This window comes from Jaculus jaculus, chromosome 4 (genome assembly GCF_020740685.1).
Source record: "Jaculus jaculus isolate mJacJac1 chromosome 4, mJacJac1.mat.Y.cur, whole genome shotgun sequence".
In the NCBI taxonomy this organism is placed as follows: domain Eukaryota; kingdom Metazoa; phylum Chordata; class Mammalia; order Rodentia; family Dipodidae; genus Jaculus; species Jaculus jaculus.
The window spans coordinates 55,975,495-55,998,277 of NC_059105.1; the positions used below are offsets into that span (position 1 = coordinate 55,975,495).

The 22,783-nt window shown below is 39.3% G+C and overlaps 1 pseudogene; it reads right to left on the bottom strand.

Moving 5' to 3' along the window:
- Positions 1–13,116: 13,116 nt before the first annotated feature.
- On the bottom strand, positions 13,117–13,988 carry LOC101602511 (annotated as a pseudogene).
- Between the last annotated feature and the right edge of the window lie 8,795 nt (positions 13,989–22,783).

Consider the following 22,783-nt stretch of genomic DNA (forward strand, 5'->3'; position numbering starts at 1 on the left):
AGTGTGAAATAAGATAGGGAAGTTTCCAACCATAGAAAGAAGGAGAAATATGTGATTGTGCAAGGAGTCTTTCCAAGCCAGGTTAATGCTTTAAAGGGAGTAATTCCAACAACTAATATGGTGAGATAATTTTTTTTAATCACAGAAAAACCCATCATGTTCAAAGTTATAGTAAATAAGGAAAGCCAACTGAAGTTCTGAAAAGTGCTAATTTTTATCATAATAGAAAATATGAGATTAACTGATTTATTTAAACAGTTTCTGACACTTTTTTAAATTCTAATTTTATTAGCTGCTGCTCCCAAAGAATGCATCAAATTAAAGTGAAAGTGTCATATAATGTGCCCTTCAGTAGATGTCATTAAAGTGTTCTGTGTTATTAACAAGCACCTCCATTATTCACCGAAAACTTGGTCTCTGGGCTTCAGAATGCAAAGAGGTCAACTTAGTGAACAGTGCTCTCCATTTATTGCCTACTTTTTCTGAAGCCCTGGATAGTTCAAGCTGACAAATACAGACACAGTTTTCATTTTCAGAAACAACATTAGTTTGCTGCACCATTGGGTGAAATCCAAGCATTTAGTCAGGCTTGTTTCCCTTGCTGCCTGGCTTAGCACATGTAATGAGAATTATGTCTTTCACTTTCGTGCCAACTTGAATTCATTAGATGCAGGAATAACAGAGTCAGCACTATATCAAGATAGACATGCCCACAGAAAAAAATCTAATGCAGCCTGTCCCAGGTGGCCTTCAGCTTCTAAGCACTGTAACCAATGAACTAAAAAAAAAAAAAAAAAAAAAAAAAAACTAATGATACACTATAGTTTTATATTAATCTCATAAAATTTCATTATTTAAACTTCTCAATCCACTTGTTCTTTTTTTAAACTCCATTTTTTTTAGGCAGTATTGTTATGTATTATTTTCTCATCTTTTATCTTAAGACTGCCTAATAATATACTTATTATTTTCCATTCTGAAAGTAATAGCATAAGGAACATAGAAATGTAATTAGATTTTAGTTGGAAGCTTTAAAAGGCTAAGTATCGCATTACTTTCAAAATATGGGATCATGAAACATAAATCTAGATCACTGGATTTTACTTATTATAAATGTAAACTTTTGATCATTTGTTTAGTGAGATGCTATGTTCTAGACTGTACTACTTTATATATATTTTAAATTTTAGTCTTTCAGACATGAATTAAAATATATATTTCATATCCTCATTTTATTAATGTTTTAGTTAGCATGCAAAGCAATGGGTTTCATTGTGATATTTTCATACATATATGTCATCATACTTTGTTCTTATTCCCCCACTGCCCTCACCTGTGACTCCTTCAACCCTTTTTACTGGCCTCCTTCCTTCTTCCCCTAATAGTTCCTAAATCTGACATTATGTCATATATATTCAAATACCTTCTCTCATCCCCCATCCCTCTTCCACAGCCCTCTTCTTTCCCTCTCATAGGCCCTTTTCTATTTTCATGTCATATAGGTGTGTGTATTTATATATTCTATATATGATAGAAAGCATAAGATATGTATCTTTTGGGGTCTGACTTACTTTACATAACATAATAATTTATATATTTCCTGCAAATGTCCTAACTTCATTCTTCTTTACAACTGAATAAACTTCCATTGTGTATATGTACCACATTTTCATTATCTAGTCATCTGTTGATACACTTCTAGGCTGGTCCCATATCTTGGCTATTGGAAATAGTACAGCAAAAAATATGAATATGGACTTCCGGTTAAGATGGCGGCGTAGGTACCACGCCAAAGCAGCCTGGGGGGGGGAAAGACCAAAAAAAACTCAGCAAAATACACACTTTTACTAAAAAGTGAGGTGTATAGGAAGTTGAGGCGGCAGCGGAGAAGTGGAAGAGTTATAGAGCATCCAGAGCCTGCACAGGCGGGAACAGCGGCTCCGGGGTGGTTCGGCTACCCGCCGCAACCACGGAGCGGCAGAAAACCGCCGGACTCTCGGCTCGAGCCGCAGGACAAGCCAGGTGCGGGATTTTCCCCTCACACCGCGCTCTCCGCAACTCGGGAAACGTGAGGGGAGAGCGGCAGCGAGCAACGGAGGGAGGAGCAGACCGCGAGGTAAAAGCACACGTGGAGAAGCGATACAACCAGAGCAGCCGCGGCTCCCTCCCCTCCCCTGCCGCCTGAACCCAGCTCCAGCGAACACAGCAACGGCCCGGGACCCGGCCACGCCAACTTGGGCTGACGGCGGGACCCAAGCAGGAGCAGAATTCGGCAGCAGCTTCAGCGGCTCCAGCACTGGTACCAGTGGCCCCAGCAGCAGCGGACCCAGGAGCGGCAGCGGTGGCAGATCCCGCAGCAGCGGCTTCGGGGGGAGCAGCAGCGGTGGACACGGCAACGGCAGCTTCAGCAGCGGTGGGGGCTCCAGGGGTGGCAGCTACAACAGCTGCAGAGGCGGCAGCAGCGGCTCAGTTTGCCCCGTAGGAAAAGCAAGTGCCCAGCTCCAGAAATCAGAACAGCAGCCCGACGACCCAGGCAGCAACTTGACTGAGACCACAATCACCCAAGGTAACTGGGATTGCACCAGGGAAGGGTCTCACTTGGTCACAAGCTGACTTGGATACCTCAACAGACCAGAAATCTAAACCTCTTTGTTGATAGAGGATCTGGTCATTATAATAACTACTCTTGCATACATACTCGGGGCTGTTTTTGATGGAATGGGTACAGTGTTTAGTTAAATTTTAGAATCTACCAGTATATTATTCCACACAGCCTGCTTGAATACTCCTATAGCAGGGAAACTCAACCCCTAAGAACATCTTTGTAGATACTCTGAGAGTCTTAAGGGCCACACCTAATACCTTAAGGTCCTACCCTGAAAATATATTACATCAAATCAATTGATACAGCTAAGAATACACAGCTAGCTAGAAAATCCAAGCATTAACTTAATCCAAGATGCAAAAATATATACATTATAACACAAGAAACACTAAAAAGCAAGACGATATAAATCCACCTAAAAGTATTAATGCATCAGAAATGTCCTCCAGTGAGAAAGAATTAGAGGAAATGCCTGAGAAAGAGTTCAAAAGAATAATTATAAATATGTTCAAAGAGGTCAAAGAACACATGAAAACAATCAAAGAAGAAATCAAAGAGGAAATCAAAGGAATCAAAGAAGAGGCAGGACACCAATTTAATGAAATAAAGAAGGCAATACAAGACATAAATAGGGAAATAGAAATAATAAAGAAAAACCAGTCAGAATTACTAGCAATGAAGAACACAGTTAATGAAATAAAAACTCTGTAGAAAATCTCACCAGTAGGATGGATGAGGGAGAGGACAGAATATCTAAGCTAGAAGATCAGGTGGCAGACCTAATGCAGTCCAACAAAGAGAAAGACAAACTTATAGAAAAGTATGAGTGGGAATTTCAAGATATTCGGGACACTATGAAAAGATCCAATATAAGAATTCAGGGCATAGTAGAAGGAGAAGAATTCCACTCCAGAGGCATAGTAGGCATCTTCAACAAAATCATAGAGGAAAAATTTCCCCAAATTGGGAAAGAGGTGCCAATACAGATACAGGAAGCCTTTAGAACCCCAGCCAGACAAAACCCAGAAAGAAACTCTCCTCGCCACATTATACTCAAACTTCCAAACACACACACCAAAGAAAAAATATTGAAAGCAGTTAGAGAGAAAAATCAAGTTACCTACAAAAGCAAGCCCATCAGGATTACAGCAGATTATTCAACACAAACTTTTAAAGCCAGAAGGGCCTGGAGTGATATATTCCAAGTTCTGAAAGATAACAACTGTCAACCAAGGTTACTTTATCCTGCAAAATTATCCATCCAAATAGATGGAGAAATAAAGACATTCCATGACAAAAGCAGGTTAAAGGAATATCTGAAGACAAAACCAGCTCTACAGAAAATACTTGATAGAATCCTCCATGCTGAACAAAAGGAAAAGCACACATATAAGGAACCTAGAAAAAACCAGCCATACTCAAATACCAGTTTACAGAAGAGAGCACAGGTAGAGCAAGTAACACACACACACACACACAAATGGCAAACATAAATACACACCTTTCAATAATATCTCTTAATATCAACGGTCTCAATGCCCCAACGAAAAGACATAGATTTGCAGACTGGGTTAAAAAGCAGGATCCTACAATTTGTTGTCTTCAAGAAACTCACCTTTCTACAAAGGATAGACATTATCTTAGGGTGAAAGGTTGGAAGACGGTGTTTCAAGCAAATGGGCCTAGAAAACAAGCAGGGGTTGCTATCCTAATATCAGACAGGGTGGACTTTAGTCTGAAGTTAGTCAAAAAAGATAAGGAAGGTCACTTTATATTGATTAAGGGCACACTACAACAGGAGGACATTACAATCCTAAACATATATGCACCTAACATGGGGGCTCCCAAATTCGTCAAACAAACACTATTAGAACTAAGGTCACAGATAACACCAAACACGGTGGTGGTGGGTGACTTTAACACCCCACTCTCATCAATTGACAGGTCATCCAGGGAAAGAATAAACAGAGAGGCATCTGGACTAAATGAGGTCATAGAAGGAATGGACCTAACAGATATATACAGGACATTTCATCCAAAGGCTGCAGAATATACATTCTTTTCAGCAGCACATGGAACATTCTCTAAAATAGACCATATATTAGGACACAAAGCAAATCTTAACAAATTCAGGAAAATTGAAATAATTCCTTGCATTCTATCTGACCACAATGGAATTAAACTACAAATCAGTAGCAAGAAAGGCTATAGAGCATACACAAAATCATGGAAACTAAACAATACACTACTAAATGATGAGTGGGTCAATGAAGAAATCAAAAAGGAAATCAAAAAATTTATAGAGTCAAATGATAATGAGAACACAACATACCAAAATCTCTGGGACACAATGAAGGCAGTTCTAAGAGGTAAATTTATAGCCTTAAGTGCCTATATTAAGAAATTAGAAAGGTCACAAGTAAACGACCTAATGCTTCGCCTTAAAGCCTTGGAAAAAGAAGAACAAGGCAAACCAAAAAGTAGTAGACGGGAAGAAATAATAAAGATTAGGGCAGAAATTAATGAAATAGAAACAAAAAGAACAATCCAAAGAATTAATGAAACAAAGAGTTGGTTCTTTGAAAGGATAAACAAGATTGATAAACCCTTAGCAAATCTGACCAAAAGAAAGAGAGAAGAGACACAAATTAATAAAATCAGAGATGAACAAGGTAACATCACAACAGATTCCAGAGAAATTCAAAAAATTATAGGGACATACTATAAAAGCATATACTCCACAAAGTATGAAAATCTGAAAGAAATGGATGATTTCCTTGATCTATATGACCTACCTAAATTAAATCAAAATGAGATTAATCACTTAAATAGACCTATAACAAACATGGAGATACGAGCAGTTATCAATAATCTCCCAACTAAAAAAAGCCCAGGCCCGGATGGATTCACTGCTGAATTTTACCAGACTTTTAAGGAAGAGCTAACACCATTGCTTCTTAAGCTTTTCCAGGAAATAGAAAAAGAAGGAATCCTACCAAACTCCTTCTATGAGGCCAGCATCACCCTGATACCAAAACCAGGCAAAGATAGAACAAAAAAAGAAAATTACAGACCAATTTCCCTCATGAACATAGATGCAAAAATTCTCAACAAAATATTGGCAAACAGAATACAAGAGTATATCAAAAAGATCATTCACCCTGACCAAGTAGGCTTTATCCCAGAGATGCAGGGATGGTTCAACATACGCAAATCTATAAATGTAATACATTACATCAATGGGTTGAAGGACAAAAATCACATGATCATCTCATTAGATGCAGAGAAAGCATTTGACAAAATCCAACATCCCTTCATGATAAAAGTCCTACAGAGACTGGGAATAGAAGGAACATATCTCAATATAATAAAGGCTATTTATGACAAGCCTACAGCCAACATATTACTAAATGGGGAAAAACTGGAAGCTTTTCCACTAAAATCAGGAACAAGACAAGGGTGTCCACTGTCTCCACTTCTATTTAATATAGTTTTGGAAGTCTTAGCCATAGCAATAAGGCAAGAGACACACATAAAAGGGATACAAATTGGAAAGGAAGAAATCAAGTTATCATTATTTGCAGATGACATGATTCTATACATAAAGGACCCTAAAGAATCTACTAGCAAGCTGTTAGAGCTGATCAAAACCTACAGCAATGTAGCAGGATACAAAATAAATACACAGAAATCAGTAGCCTTCGTATATGCTAACAACAAACACACAGAGGATGAAATCAGAGAATCACTCCCATTCACAATTGCATCAAAAAAAATAAAATACCTTGGAATAAACCTAACTAAGGAAGTAAAGAATCTATACAATGAGAACTTTAAGACACTCAAGCGAGAAATTGCAGAAGACACTAGAAAGTGGAGAAACATCCCTTGTTCCTGGCTTGGAAGAATCAATATCGTGAAAATGGCAATCTTACCTAAAGCAATCTACACATTTAATGCAATCCCTATCAAAATTCCAAAGGCTTTCTTCATGGAAATAGAAAAAACAATCCAAAAATTCATTTGGAATCATAAAAAACCTCGAATATCTAAAATAATACTGAGCAACAAAAAAGAGGCTGGTGGTATCACCATACCTGATTTTAACCTATACTACAGAGCCATAGTAACAAAACCAGCATGGTACTGGCACAAAAACAGACATGTAGATCAGTGGAACAGAATAGAGGACCCAGATGTAAGCCCAAGTAGCTATAGCCACCTGATATTCGATAAAAATGCCAAAAATACTCATTGGAGAAGAGACAGCCTCTTCAGCAAATGGTGTTTTGAAAACTGGATAAATATCTGCAGAAGGATGAAAATAGATTCTTCTCTCTCACCATGCACAAGAATTAAGTCCAAATGCATTAAAGACCTTAACATCAGACCGGAAACTTTGAAACTGCTAGAGGAAAAAGTAGGGGAAACCCTTCAACATATTGGTCTTGGCAAAGACTTTCTGAATACAACCCCAATTGCTCAGGCAATAAAACCACAGATTAACCACTGGGACCTAATGAAATTACAAAGATTTTGCACCGCAAAGGACACAGTGAAAAAAGCAAAGAGGCAACCTACAGAATGGGAAAAAATCTTCGCCAGCTATATATCTGATAGAGGATTAATATCTAGGATATACAAAGAACTCAAAAAGTTAACTAATAAGGAATCAAACAAGCCAATCAAAAAATGGGCTAAGGAGCTAAATAGAGAGTTCTCAAAGGAAGAAATACGAATGGCATATAAGCACCTAAAAAAATGTTCTACGTCACTAGTCATCAGGGAAATGCAGATTAAAACTACATTGAGATTCCACCTCACTCCTGTCAGATTGGCCACCATCATGAAAACAAATGCTCATAAATGTTGGCGGGGATGTGGAAAAAAAGGAACCCTTCTGCACTGCTGGTGGGAATGCAATCTGGTCCAGCCATTGTGGAAAACAGTGTGGAGGTTCCTAAAGCAGCTAGAGATTGATCTACCATATGACCCAGCTATAGCACTCCTAGGCATATATCCAAAGGACTCATCTCATTTCCTTAGAAGTACATGCTCAACCATGTTTATTGCTGCTCAATTTATAATAGCTTGGAAATGGAACCAGCCTAGATGTCCCTCAACAGATGAGTGGATAATGAAGATGTGGTACATTTATACAATGGAGTTCTACTCAGCAGTAAAGAAAAATGAAGTTATGAAATTTGCAGAAAAATGGATGGACCTGGAAAGTATTATACTAAGTCAGGTAACTCAGGCCCAGAAAGCCAAGCGCCACATGTTCTCCCTCATATGGGGATCCTAGCTACAGATGACTGGGCTTCTGTGTGAGAATGAAAATACTTAGTAGCAGAGGCCAGTAAGTTGAAAAGGAGACATAAAGGGTGGAGAAAGGAAGGGAGGAGGATACTTAATAGGTTGATATTGTATATATGTAATTACAATGATTGTAATGGGGAGGTAATATGATTGAGAATGGAATTTCAAACGGGAAAGTGTGGGGGTGGGGAGGGAGGGAATTACCATGGGATATATTTTATAATCATGGAAAATGTTAATAAAAATTTAAAAAAAAAAAATATGAATATGCAAGTATCTCTGAGGTATACTGACTTAGGGTCCCTCAGGTATATACCCAGAGACAGTATAGTTGGATTATATGGTAATTCTAGTTTTAATTTTTTTAACAGAACAACTATAATGATTTTCATAGTGGCTGGACTAACTTGCATTCCCTTCAGCAATATATAAAGGTTCCTCTCTTTCTTCACAACTTCTCCAGCATTTTCTTAATGATAGCCATGGAATCACGATGGATAAGGAGATTGAACACATTTCCAATATTTATTGGCCATTTTTATTTCTTCCTTGAGAACTAGCTATTAAGTTCACTAACCTATTACTGGTTGCATAATTTGTCATTATCCTCATTGCAAAAGTTAGGAAATCAAGGCTTACAGAATAACTCACGCAGAGTTAAAATCTAAATAGATCCACATGGCCTCCCTAGGGAGTGCTGTTTTTTGCAAACAAAGACTACATGCTATTACTTGTTCTATTTTATTTTTATGTCATTGTTATTCTTCATTGTATTTGATTCTAATTATACTCTTGGACAGTTAACAATCTGTCCAAGACTCCAGTTCCCTTATTGACATTAAGATTGAAAATCAAGAATTTGAGCCATTTCGTACACTCTTGAGCTAAAGACAACTCTTGCTTTTTTTCTTTCTTGCCACTATGCTAGGTATTAACAGCTAGCTATCCCAATAGCCAGTGCCAAGCCTCTTTCCCTCTCCTGAGCTCTACACCAGGGCTTGAACATTCTGAGTAGTCATGTTCAAAGCTCTTTCATCTAGAAATGACTTTATGACCCAGGTCTACTCAATGAGATGTAAGCATGAGTCTATTGATATCCACGCTGCCTAAAGCTGGAAGTGATTCACATTGCCCTCCCCTGCCACCTGCCCTCCCCTCTTTCTGCCTAGCTCACAAACAAAGTGCCCAGAATTACAGCAACTGTCTCATTATCCATAAGTCAGAATATGCAAGATGAAAGAACACACCAGTGCAGTCATAGAGAAATCTCAAGCTATCACTAATTCTGTGACAATTGACACTTCTTGTAAAGCACCAGTACATATCCCATTGTTAAAAGCTCTCTTTGCTTCTATATTCTATAATCCCAGACCAAAAGGGCAGTTCTAACCTATGTTCATACTGTTTCAGTGAATGAGACAAATAGTATTGTGAAGCCCATACCCTAATGAGAGAGATATTCCAGGGCTGGAGAGGTGGATTAGCAGTTAAGGTGCGTGCCTGCAAAGCCAAAGGACCCAGGCTTGATGCCCCAGCACCCACATAAGCCAGATACACAAGATGGCACATGCATCTGGAGTTTGTTTGCAGCAGCTAGAAGACCTAGCACACCCATTCTCTCCACCTTCCGCCTCTTTATCTCCCTCTCCCTCTCTTTCTCTCTCTCTCTCTCTCTGAAACAAATTAAAATTAAATATGTGTTAAAACAGGAGAGAGACATTCCACACAAGCAAATCCAGACTTTTCAGTACTATGAGGGAAAATAATGCACGCTAAGAAACTAGAAGATGGTATACCCTTTCTGGGGAAGAATGCAGGGTAGAAAACTAGAGGGTGGCACACCCTTCCTGTGGAACTGACAAGATGAGCATGAATACCTGGTCATCCTGCATGAAGAGCAGTAAAGTTGCCCAAGCGTACTCTCACAACAGAGGTCCTTTTTGAAAAAAAGCTTCTCTATGGAAATGACCTTTGGCCTAAATAAATATGGAACAAGACCATCCCTTGGAGAAAAATAATTGTACTTAAGTAAATATTATGTAGAAAAGCTATGAGAGAGGAAATTACCTAATATATTTCAAGGTGGACAAATCATTGGCAAATTAACAGCTAAATGTTGCTACAGAGGTACTCACTTTAGTTAATTCTATGGACTTTCTTTGTAAAGCCTTTTATTTATGTGACATCATTTAATTTCTTTAAAAACCATTCATTTGAATTTTGGCAATTTTCTACCCTTAACAAAAACAATTTTGGAACACTGTTATACCTCAAATATAATTGATCCATAACAATCATGGGAAAATTTCAAATAAATATGCCCTCACCTGATTTTTAAGGACAAGGATGACAACAAGGAAGGTGAAGATTCTTCCAAATTTGATTTTAGTGGTAGAATAGATGGATCATGGTGCTTGCTAGAACTATAAAACTTAGCTCTTGGAACAGAGGGCTGACATATTTAAACGCTCTCCACATGAACTTACAGTGCTTCTTCATTTAACTGAGTTAACACCAAAGAATTGAAAAAATTAAACAATTTTTTCACAATATGCTCAGAAATTTTGCCACCCACATTTAATAATGAACTATGGATTCCTTCAAGTCTCCATCTGTTAGCAGGGCTGCTGGGAAGCAGCGGTGCAGAGATGTTGGATTCTTCCCTCTGTGCAGAGACAGCTGGTGGCAAAACAGAAAAAATGATAGATGCTGATGGCACCAATTCATCTGGTTTCCATATCCCCTTGTATAACACTGTGGCAATAAGCTAAGGATGATTGCTTTTAACCTTGCGTCTAAAAGGGAAAATGTGATAGATTTGCTAAGAGTTCTGCAAATGGAATCAGAGGAAAATAATATACCAAGTGACAAGTCTGTATTCTCTTACCATGTATCTTGACATTGTAATACAAGTGTATGGTTGGATTCAAAATTAAGTAAATCCAGGAGAATCATCATGAGTTTGTGTTGAATCGAATTATAAACAGATACATTCATAGAAATAAAAAAAAGATGGGTTTTCCTGTGTGTTAGATTGAAATATGCATGGAAGTCATATTTGGTCATAAATAAAAGGTTTTCTTTATAAAATGGCAGCAATAAATATTGAAGAAATGAGAACATTAGAATATCAGTGTGGTGGTTTGATTCAGGTGTCCCCCATAAACTTAGGTGTTCTGAATGCTAGGTTCCCAGATGATGGATATTTGGGAATTAATGCCTCCTGGAGGGAGTGTATTGTTGGGGGCAGGCTTATGGGCTTTATAGCCAGTTTTCCCATGCCAGTGTTTGGCACACCCTCCTGTTGCTGTGGTCCACCTTATGTTGGCCAGGGAGTGATGTCCACCCTCTGCTCATGCCATCATTTTCCCCTGCCATCGTGGAGCTTCCCCTTGAGCCTTTAAGCCAAAATAAATCTCTTTTTCCCAGAAGCTGCTCTTGGTTGGGTGATTTCTACCAGCAATGCAAACCGGACTGCAACAATCAGCATTTTGCAACCCAAATGAAATCATCCATTCAAGCAATAATTATTATCAATGGATAAAATTATTAGCAAAAAAAGTTGATGTTAAACTTTTCTTGTTTTTTTGAAATATTTTTATTTATTTATTTGCAAGGAGAGAAGAGGCACACACACAGTGAGAGAAAGAGAGAAAGAATGGGCACACCAGGGCCTCAAGCCACTGCAAACGAACTCCAAATGCATGCATCACTGTGCTTCTGACCTTGTGTGGTTACTGGGGAATCAAACTCAGGTTGTTAGGCTTTGCAGGAAAGCCCTGATCTTAAACTTTTCTTTCTTTCTTTTTTTTTTTTTTTTTTGAATGACAAATAATACAAATATATTTTATTTGAAATAAAAATGTTTGCACAGCTTTCACTTGCAAACAAACTCTTGCTTGACTGGATTACTGAGCAAAAACAAAGCAGAAGCAAAACACCCTTCTGTTTTGACATATATTTGGAGACAGGTAGGAAGACACTACTTGTTTTTTTAAAAACTGACCTCCCCTAAGGCCTGGTCATAGAAGTGTAAACAATGTAAATGAATCCACCATTACCAGCTGTCATATCATATCCATGTAACCTGTGCATTCGGAGATCTCACACACACACCTGCCAATACACCTGGGAAGGGTCACTATATCACAGTTACATCTGAGTTCTTGGCAGGCAGGACTGTCAGAGGAAGAGTAATCTGGAATGAGTTTTGCGTCCTATTTATTCTCTTCAGTGACAGGCTACAATAGAAAGATATTTCCTGAAAATTTTCCTTTTCACTTTGGTTCGTTTTCAGTTTTTATGAGTTACATAGTTGTTTGATTCATCTGCCTAAAGATTAAGCCTGCAAAGAAGTATTAAAGCACAAGACACCTATTATTCCTTCAAAATCTGCATTTTCAAGTTTTATATTCTGTCCACAGTATGTCAGCAGTTCTTGAATATGAAGCAGAAACACAAGTGGGCAGAGCTCTTCTAAGCTGCAGGTATGCGTAACCAGAGCGCAGTGGCTCTAGGTGGGAAGGAGACACGGGGAAGGAGAGAAAGCTAATGTTCGTGTGCACAGAATGTTGGTCAAGTCCTTGGATTTAAAAATAAGTTCCTCCAGAGAAGCTGGCTATTACAGTTTCCAGGAAATTTCTGTGTCTCTCAAAATGGACCCGAAAGTTCCAATCCAGACTTTTGAAACGACAGTTATGAGATGCTACAAAATATAAAGCATAATTGATCAAAGCAGTCAGAGGACGAAGGATGACCGTGTCTTCCTCAGCTACGCTTTGTAGCATAGCTTCTTTAGCAGTCGGTGGATCAGTGAAAAAAAAACCACTGAAGTACCGGAAGTACTTTGAAGCATAGGGGTTAAAAAAAAATACTGCACAGATTATCTGTATAAATCAATAACAGGACTTCATGACTAGGAAAATGTCCTAACAGGATAGATCTCTCAACATTAAATGTAGCAGAATTAACAACAAAAAGATTTACAAGTAGATATAGCAATAACAGAAAATTACAAGGCAGAGACCACAAAAAAAGAAAAAAAAATCAAGACAATGCTATAGGTTCAACAGTATCCCGTGAGGCTAGAAAATCTGTTAACTTTGTTAACTAGCAAAATATCACTCTTGTTTATAAATCACTTGTTTATCATATGACCATACTATGTGGAATCCTTTTCACATACTGAGAACTCCTACAGTCAGCCTCTAAGCATTCTGCATTTCTTTCCCAATCTGGTAGCTGAGTATCTTATTCCAGTCGATTTTGGTGCGGGTAACTGGAAGCTGCCGGCTCAATGCCTTGAATGTGGTGTCTGACATCGTTTGATAGTTTTCACTAATAGCTGTCTGGTACTCATTTTCTGCACTCTCTATGATTTTAATAAACTCCTTGGAAGTTTGGACTTCATTAGAAACAGTTAGTGAGTCTTGCACATATTTATGACTAACCAACTGAACATTGCCATCTTCATAATAATGAACCTGAATCTTGAGCACTCCAACCACCTGGGCTGTAGGCGGTGTGATAGTGAACTTCCACTCTGATCGCCAACGGCCATTCCAGAAGTTCTTGGGCTGAAATTGGTGGCATTCAATGCATGTAATAATGGTCTGCTGCCCATAGTTTTAGCATAAACAGTACAGAAGCCGTTGGAGTAATGATCTTTCACATATGCTTTTAAAGCACTGTCACAGGATTCTCTCCAGGACTTCAATCCCCCGTCTACATCTTCTGACTGGGGGTCACTTGCTTCTTTCCGTAAGTGATCAAACTTAAAGGAAATTTTGTTTCTTGGATCTAAAAGTCTACTATTACCCAGGTCACCATGCTCTGTAATTAAGACCTGATCGTCATATCCTTCTGTCTTCACAGGTGTGAACTGATCCATGTTGTACTGGGCAAATGCATGTGCTGCCCCTTCCCCGAGAAGATTGTCATTATTAAGTAGTAGCCGGACATCATTGAACACTTCATTAAATTCTCCTGGGGGTGCATGGGTGATGAATTTAGCAGCTATGCGAACCTTCTCCTCATCCGACACCCAATCCTCGAAGTAGGCCATCTTGGGCTCTGATCTTAAACTTTTCAGTAGGGGACATCATTAATACTGTCACTACCAAAATCTGCTGATCAATCTCAGTGTGCAACAAAAGATACCTGACATTGCACCTCCACTGTGATGGAACACAGAACCCTCAACACCACATTTAAAACACCCTGACCCCAAAACTGGAACCTAGACTAATCAAGCTCCTAGAACTTTGAATTATAAGTAGGTGGAAGAGGAGTGATAACATCACAACAAAACAAAAAGACCAATGCAAAACACAGGCATTCTATGACATAAAACAACTCCATAGCCTTCAAAAAAAAAAAAAAATCTAATGAGGAGACAGAGTTATACAAAAAGAGATACAAGAAATATAGCCACCAAATCTGTAGACCTGTGAGACTCTTTACCAAATTATCAGAAAAGAGAGTTAAAAATTAAATCATAAAATGTATGCTAGGGCTCGAAAGATGACTTAGCATTTAAGCACTTGCCTGTGAAGCCTAAGGACCCTGATTCGAGGCTCAATTCCCCAGGACCCACATTAGCCAGATGCACAAGGCACACGCACCTGGAGTTCATTTGCAGTGGCTGGAGGCCCTGGTGTGCCCATTCTCTCTACATATATCTCTATCTGCCTCTTTCTCTCTGTCTGTCACTCTCAAATAAATAAATAAATAAAATAAAAAAAATTTTTAATGTATGCTAGATGGTATCAAGTATTTTTAATATCCATTAAGAATATAATCACTGTGACTGGTAAGACAGCTCAGCATTTAGAGACACTTACTTAGAGCCTACTGACCATCGTTTAATTGCCCAACACTCACATAAAGTCAGATACAAAGTGGAGCAGGCACCTGTGATCGCAATGTGCCTATGTCAATGGGAGCAGTAGCCAAAACATCCAAAAGCTCATGAGGCAGTTAGACTGATGCAGACATAGCATCTTAGTTTGTTTGGTTGGTTGGTTTGGTTTGTTTTTTTTTGAGACTCTGACTCAGAAATAAGGTGAAAGGAGAGGACAAATACCCTGAAGCTGCTTTCTGACCTCCATCAGCACACACACATACACTGCACACATCATACACATATTTAAAAAAAAAAAGATCATTGAGAAAAAAAATTATTTTTTTACCAGTTCATACTGAAGCTTACAGGGATGAATTTATGTTGTGTATAATTTGCCTTATACAACATCAGCCAAAAATAATAATAATAATAATGATAATAATAATAATAATAATAGGGGAGAAAAGCTGTAGAAAATATGGTAAAACTCTGATGAACTACTTTTCCACATTTGAAAGTTTTCATAATTTTAAGACTCATTAATCAGAGCTTCATTAGGCAGTTTGTATGAAAATATCCTTTCTAGGACAAATGATATTAACATGAAGCAATTAAAAAGAAAATATACAGCCATTGAAAATGCTGTAATAGATGTAAGTTATCATATATTCATGGTGCACCACAGGTACAAAACAATATACATTTATATATGACATCTTTTCATCAACTATTTATGAAATTATATATATAAAATCAATCCCAGATTAATAAGAGAAATAAAACATAAGAAAATTAAAAGGGCTCAAAACAGATGCTCACTTCATACCACTTTGTAAGAAAAACAATCATAGGCTAGGCTATACATAAAGATAAGCTTTATTAATCTAGGATTTTTGCATGTATGTGAAATAATAAGTATCACTTTTGTAAAAGTTTATTTTTTTCAAACTAGAATGATGTTCTTCTCAATCAAGACACAAATAAGGTGTATTTGATCTTCCCAGAGAAAGTCTGTGTTTGAGATTTCAGTTGATCAAAACCTAGTTATTGGGTTTAACAATTCAGTTAATGTGATAAACCAGTTGAAGATTGTCAGTTAACCTAAGCCTTTATTTCTATAATAAATAAATAACTGCCTATGACTTATGTACACAATGCTAAATTTATTTTTGCCAACATTATACTTAGAAATATGGTCTCATGTTCATAAAAATTATCTCATAATATTTCTTACATATCTCCTCAGAGATTATGTATAGGTGTGCATATATGTGGTATACGTAGTGTAGTGCTATATGTGGTGTGTGCAGTGCATGCACATCTGTGTGCAGGTGGGTCACCCCATTCATGCAGAGATCACAGAACATTCACTCCATTGCTCTCAAGTGTATTTCCTTGAGACAGTCTCTCGCTGACTTTTTTTTTTTTTCTCACAACCTCCAGGGTTACAGAGGTGAATGGCCACACCCAGCTGCTTACATTGGTTCTGGGGAATTGAAATTGGGTGGTGCAGAATCAAACTTGAGAAGTCTCAGACCCCCTCAGATCCTCATGCTTGCATGGGAAGTGCTCTCAGCCACTGAGCCATCTCTCCAGCCTCTCTTCTCTTCTCAAGAGTTCTGTTTTGTTGTCTTCTTTTAATTGACAACTTCGATAATTGTTAACAATATCCCATAGTAATTCCCTCCCTTCCTTCCCCCGCTTTCCCCTTTGAAACTCCACTCTCCATCATATAGACCTCCCAATCAGTCTCTCTTTTATTTTGATGTCATGATCTTTTCCTCATATTATGATAGTCTTATGTAGGTAGTGTCAGGCACCGTGAGGTCATGGATATCCAGGCCATTTTGTGTCTGGAAGAGCATGTTGTAAGGAGCCCTACCCTCCTTTTGGCTCTTACATTCTTTCTGCCACCTCTTCCACAATGAACCCTGAGCCTTGGAAGGTGTGATAGAGATATTTCACTACTGAGCACTCCTCTGTCACATCTTCTCACACCATGTTGCATTCTGAGTCGCCCAAGGTCATTGCCATCTAAAAAGAGAAGCTTCTCTAACCAAAAGTGAGAGCAGCATTAACATATGAACATTAAGAGAAGTGCTTACTGGGCAGTTTGGTGAGCATAGTATATACATTTAGCCAGACACCAAGACATTACACCCCTATGGCTCATGACTACCCCTGTTCTACATTTTCAGTATCAGGGATGTATTCCCTCACATGGAGCAGGCCTCCAGTCCAGTTAGAAAGCAGCTGGTTTCCCACATAACAATCATGCCACTATTGCACCTGTTGGCTCATTTGGCCTGGCTGGCCAAATTTAAGGCTTGCAGTGTCCACTGTTGAGTATCTCCACTGGTGATTTCTCTCTCTCCCATTGAAATGCATACAGCATAGCTTTTTCCAGCTTTCTGTCAGCTGGTCTACATGGAGGAGGTTTTCAGCTCAGCTCCAGCAGGATTTTTCAGTGACCTTGTAGCCCAACTATGTGGAGTCTTCAGCAATAGTGTCTTACCATCCATTCCTGGTGGAAAACAAAGAGCCTCAGTAATGGCCTGTAATGTTTTGGGGGTAACAGGGACCTCCTTGGCCAACAACTCACTGGAAGGTATCCCATCCATGACATTGAAAATTTTCTAGCAATAATCTACAGTTCCTGTATGTTCCATTGTCCAAAAAAATAGGTTTCCATATGAGTATATCCTCTTAGATTTTGATTAGTCCTCCCTCCACCTTTCCTTTACTCCATCTCTTCCCCTGACCTCACTTAGGCCTTTTCACCTCCATTAATCTGTTCTCCTACTTACATATATACAATACCATCTTATTAAGTCCCCCCTCCCTCCCTTTCTATTCCCTTTATATCTCCCTAGCTTACTAGCCTCTGCTACTGAGTTTTATTCCTACTAACATAGAAGTCCAATCATTTGTAGCTAGGACCCACATATGAGAGAGAACATGTGACATTTGGCTTTTTGATGAGCGGACAATGAAGATGTGGCACACAATGGAGTTCGACCAGTGGTAAAGAAAATGAAGTTATGAAATTTGCAGAAAAATGGATGGATCTGCAAAGTTTTATACTTAGTGAGGTAACAAAGTCACAGTCCCTAAGAATGTGTGTTGCCCCATGCCTTTAATCCTGCCAACTGGGAGGCTAAGATTTCTGGTCTGTAGAGGGTTCCAAGTCAGCTTGTGACCACATGAGACCCTCTCCAATGAAGGACAGAAGAGGAAACAACAGCACTATAAGTCAGGAAGCAACAAATGACAAGCCCAAAGTATAACTTATTTAAGAATGGCAAATTTTTTTTTATAATTTTATTTATTTATTTGAGAGTGACAGACACAGAGAGAAAGACAGATAAGAGGGAGAGAGAGAATGGGCGTGCCAGGGCTTCCAGCCTCTGCAAACGAACTCCAGATGCATGGGCCCCCTTGTGCATCTGGCTAACGTGGGACCTGGGGAACCGAGCCTCGAACTGGGGTCCTTAGGCTTCACAGGCAAGCACTTAACAGCTAAGCCATCTCTCCAGCCCAAGAATGGCAAATTTAACCATCCATCAGAGATAGCATATAATTTACCCTGACATGGAAGGTAACTAGCACTTCCAATTCAAGCCCAGGCTTATTTGGTGGGTACTGACCTGGTATATCTCCAGTTACCTTTTGGGATGGCTTTGGTCCAATTATGCTACACTCCTGATTGGGTCCCTCTTTGCTGTGCTCTTGGCTCGGGTAGGCTGGCGGGGTCAGTGGATAGCTGCTCTGATCACCGGTTCTGGGTATTGTGTAGGTAAGCTCCCTTCTCCAGATCTCTGGTGCTTGCTGGCGTTTGTGATGGTGGTGGAGGAGGGGAGGCCGTGGATGATCACTGATATTCTCCTGTGGTTCCTTGTGATCCTCTTCATCAGGAGCCACACCATTAGTCCCTGCCGTCATCGCTTCATGTTCCTTGAGTTTGTGAGGAGGCCGGTGTGGTAGAAAATCCCCTCACCTCGCTCTTCCTGTGGCTCAGGCCAAGCCTTGAGGCTGTGGCCATGTGGACCTTGTGGCACCACTCCTGGAGCTGCATCTGTGGACTCTAGACACGCTGAATCTCTCCTACTTCTCTGCTGCAGTTGATAATTTTTCATACACTTCACTTTTTAGTATATTTTGCTGGGGATTTTTTTGTTTGTTTGGTTTTGGGTTTTTTTTTTTTTTTTTTTGAAGGGGGTCTTTTTCTCCCCTAGATTGCTTTGGCATGGTTCCTACACTGCCATCTTAACTGGAAGTCCCTCTCTTTTATTTTGATGTCATGATCTTTCCCTCCTATTATGATGGTCTTGTGTAGGTAGTGTCAGGCACTGTGATGTCGTGGATATCTAGGACATTTTGTGTCTGGAGGAGCAAGTTGTAAGGAGTCCTACCCTTCCTTTGGTTCTTACATTCTTTCTGCCACCGCTTCTGCAATAGGTCCTAAGCCTTGCTCTGTCCAGGCTGACCTGGAATTCACTATGTAGTCTCAGGGTGGCCTCAAACTCACAGCAGTCCTTTTACCTCTGAATCCCAAGTGCTAGAGTTAAAAGCATGTACTACCATGCCCAGCTTCTCAAGACTTTTTAAAAAAAATGCTTGTTTATTTATTTACTTAGTTACTTATTTGACAGAGAAAGAAGGAGAGAGAGAAGTGACAGGGCCTCTAAGAACTGCAAATGAACTCCAAATGCATGGGCCCCCTTGTGCATCTGGCTAACATGGGTCCTGGGGAATCGAACCTGGGTCCTTTGGTTTTGAAGGTAAATGCCTTAACCGCTAAGCCATCCCTCCAGCCCTCAAGAGTTTTTAATGATGGTACTTTAGCATTATAAAGTGACTTGTAGACTAAAAGGTGGAACCCCCAAGCAAACCTTACAGGGAGCACCTGAATTGAAGGGACCTGATGAGAGTGAGATGAAACCTAACCTCAAATTTTTGTTTCTCTTTCTTCTCTGGATTTTGCTTTTTTCTTCTCCCTTGGCACTGACCTATAATTCCCTGTACCAGGATGTGGTCTACATCCACAATGAGCTGTTGATCAGAGAGACCTACAAGATCTCCCAAAACAAACAAGACAGACTTCTGTCAGAACACTTGATTACCCACCAGAGGTCAATGGTAAGACCCTACTGCTGAAGACACCAATCACTGTTGGCATGGACCATGGAGAGACCTGATTGGAATCCAGAGGAGACCCAGTCCTCAGATAATTAGTCCATCTAGTGCTGGAAAGCACTATATGAGCTACCAGGGGAAAGTGGCCAACATCTGTCCAAGCAACTCAAAGTCTAAGTGACTTAGAAGCAAACAATCTGATGTGGTGCTCATACAAGTGCAATAGTGGCACACAGCCATGGTGGGTAACCAACTGATCTTGGATTGGCTAACAGATCCACTTCATGGAAAGGAAACCATATCTGGAACTGGGAGCCAAGACAGAATTATATCCAGATAAGGATTCTGCTTTCCATTGTCAGCTCCCACTAACTTTATCCTATAAAAGTGTCTAAACCCTTATAATTCTCTCTAAATTAATAATGGTTATCCTATTTAACTGGTGCTGACTTCACTCTCCATTGAAGAATCTGCTTCTGTTTTTCAGATGGTAACAGGACTTGAGGAGATAAACAACCCAGCACACTCCACCCTGACCCAGACTGAAACCACAGAGGAGCTGGGGAAATGAGCAAGAATGCTGCACTCTCAGTTGGAAAAAGATATTGAGGACACTCAACACCTACCAAACCAGACATCTAGGTGCTCCTAAGTGCCCATCACTGAAGTACATTTAAAATGCTCTCAGCAAGGCTCAGGGAATCTTGTGGAAGAGGGGACAGAAAGATCATTAGAGCCACAAGTTGGGACATTTTTCACAGAGACATTGCCTCTCCCCCATAATTGACTGCTCCCCCATAATGCATTATCCACAACACCCATGGGGTTGACCTGAATCACCAATGAGGAAGGCCTCTTCAGAAAAGGGGCAGGGAGGAGGGAAAAGATGGTACCAACATGTGATATGTACATACAAAATGTGTCCATATCTAATAATAAAAACTAAAATATATATTTAAAAATAAATACATAATAGTAAAAATTGCATATAAAGGAATGGTTTTATTATTGTATTTCTGTACTTTGTACATATTTATCAGCCTTCTCCACTGACCTCCCCTATTCTCGCTGCCCTTTTTTGTTTGTTTGTTTGTTTGTTTGTTTGTTTGTTTGTTTGTTTTATTTGGGAGCTACACAGAGAGAAAGAGGCAGAGAGAGAGAGAGAGAGAATGGGCACACCAGGCTTCCAGCCACTGCAAATGAATTCCAGAACTGTGCGCCCCTTGTGCATCTGGCTAACGTGGGTCCTGGGGAATAAAGTCTCAAACCAGGGTCCTTAGGCTTCACAGGCAAGCGCTTAACTGCTAAGCCATCTCTCCAGCCCTCCCTGCCCTTTCTTATTTGTCCCTTTACTTCTCTTAAATTGTCCCTCCTTTTATTTTTATACCAGATGATTCCACTACTCTTTTTCTTCTCTTTTCCATGTCCCTTATGATTTCTTCCTTCCCTTTCAAAGTCCCCTTTTGGTTTCATGACCAACAATACATACACATATGTGCACACACAAATACACACATGCACGCACATCCTTATGTGAGATAAAACATACAATTCTCTAAGTCTAGTTTGTTTTTTTCACATAATGATTTCCAGTTCAATCTGATTTTATGTAAATGTCATAATTTTTTCTTTAGCACTAGAAAATACTCTACTGTGTATATGCACGACATTTTCTTTATCCATTTGTCTGTGTATGGACATCTAAGCTGGTTCCATTTTCTAGCTATTGAGAGCAATGCAGCAGTGAACAAGGATATGAAATCATCTATGTGACATGTTGACTTGGAGTCCTTTGGGTATATACCCAGAAGTGGCTATAAGGAACTTCACACAAACTTATGTAGTGACCACACAAGTTTAGATTCCTACAAAAGTGTGTATGAGTTCCTTAGACTAAACCCAACCAGTATTTGCTGTCATTTGTTTTCTTAATGATAGTCTTTCTAGCTGGGGTGAGATGGAATCTCAAAGCAGTTTTAATTTTCATTTCCCTGATGGCTAAGAACGATGAACATTTTCTCAAATATTTACTGAACATTTGTATTTCTTTTGAAATTAATCTTAGTTCATTAGCTCATTTATTGATTGGACGATTTGGGTATTGATGTTTAACTTTTGCAATTCTTTTATTTATTTATTTATTTATTTTATTTTGAGGTAGGATCTCTGTCTAGCCCAGGCTGACCTAGAATTTACTATGTAGTCTCAGGGTGGCCTTGAACTCTTGGCTATCCTCTTACCTTTGCCTACAGAATGCTGGAATTAAAGGCATGTGCCACCACATCCAGCTGCAATTCTTTATATATTCTAGGTAGTAATCCTAGAGATCCAAATTCAGATGACAAGCATTTTATCCACTGAGGCATCTTTCTAGCCCTCTAGGTGTTTGGTTGTTTTAAGATATTGAAATGGGATTTTTTTTCTGGGTTCTTTGTTGGAAAGTTTATTATTGGCAGGTAGCAAGACTATTAATTTTTATACATTGATTTTTGTATTCTGCTGCTTTAAAGAAGGGAAGGGAGAGCCGGGCGTGGTGGCACACGCCTTTAATCCCAGTACTCGGGAGGCAGAGGTAGGAGGATTGCTTTGAGTTCAAGGCCACCCTGAGATGACAGAGTTAATTCCAGGTCAGCCTGGACCAGAGTGAGACCCTACCTCGAAAAACCAAAAATAAATAAATAAAATAAAATAAGAAGGGAAGGGAAGGAGAGAGGAGGGGAGGGGAGGGAAGGGGAGGGGAGAGGCATTACTTGGCTTTATTCAAATCTATCTTCAAATTGAAGCTTCTTTCTGGCTTATCTACTGTTTAACTTATAGTCACTAAATATTTACTTCAATGGCTACATTTTAACTCTAAAGATTCTGTTTCACTTTTAAAT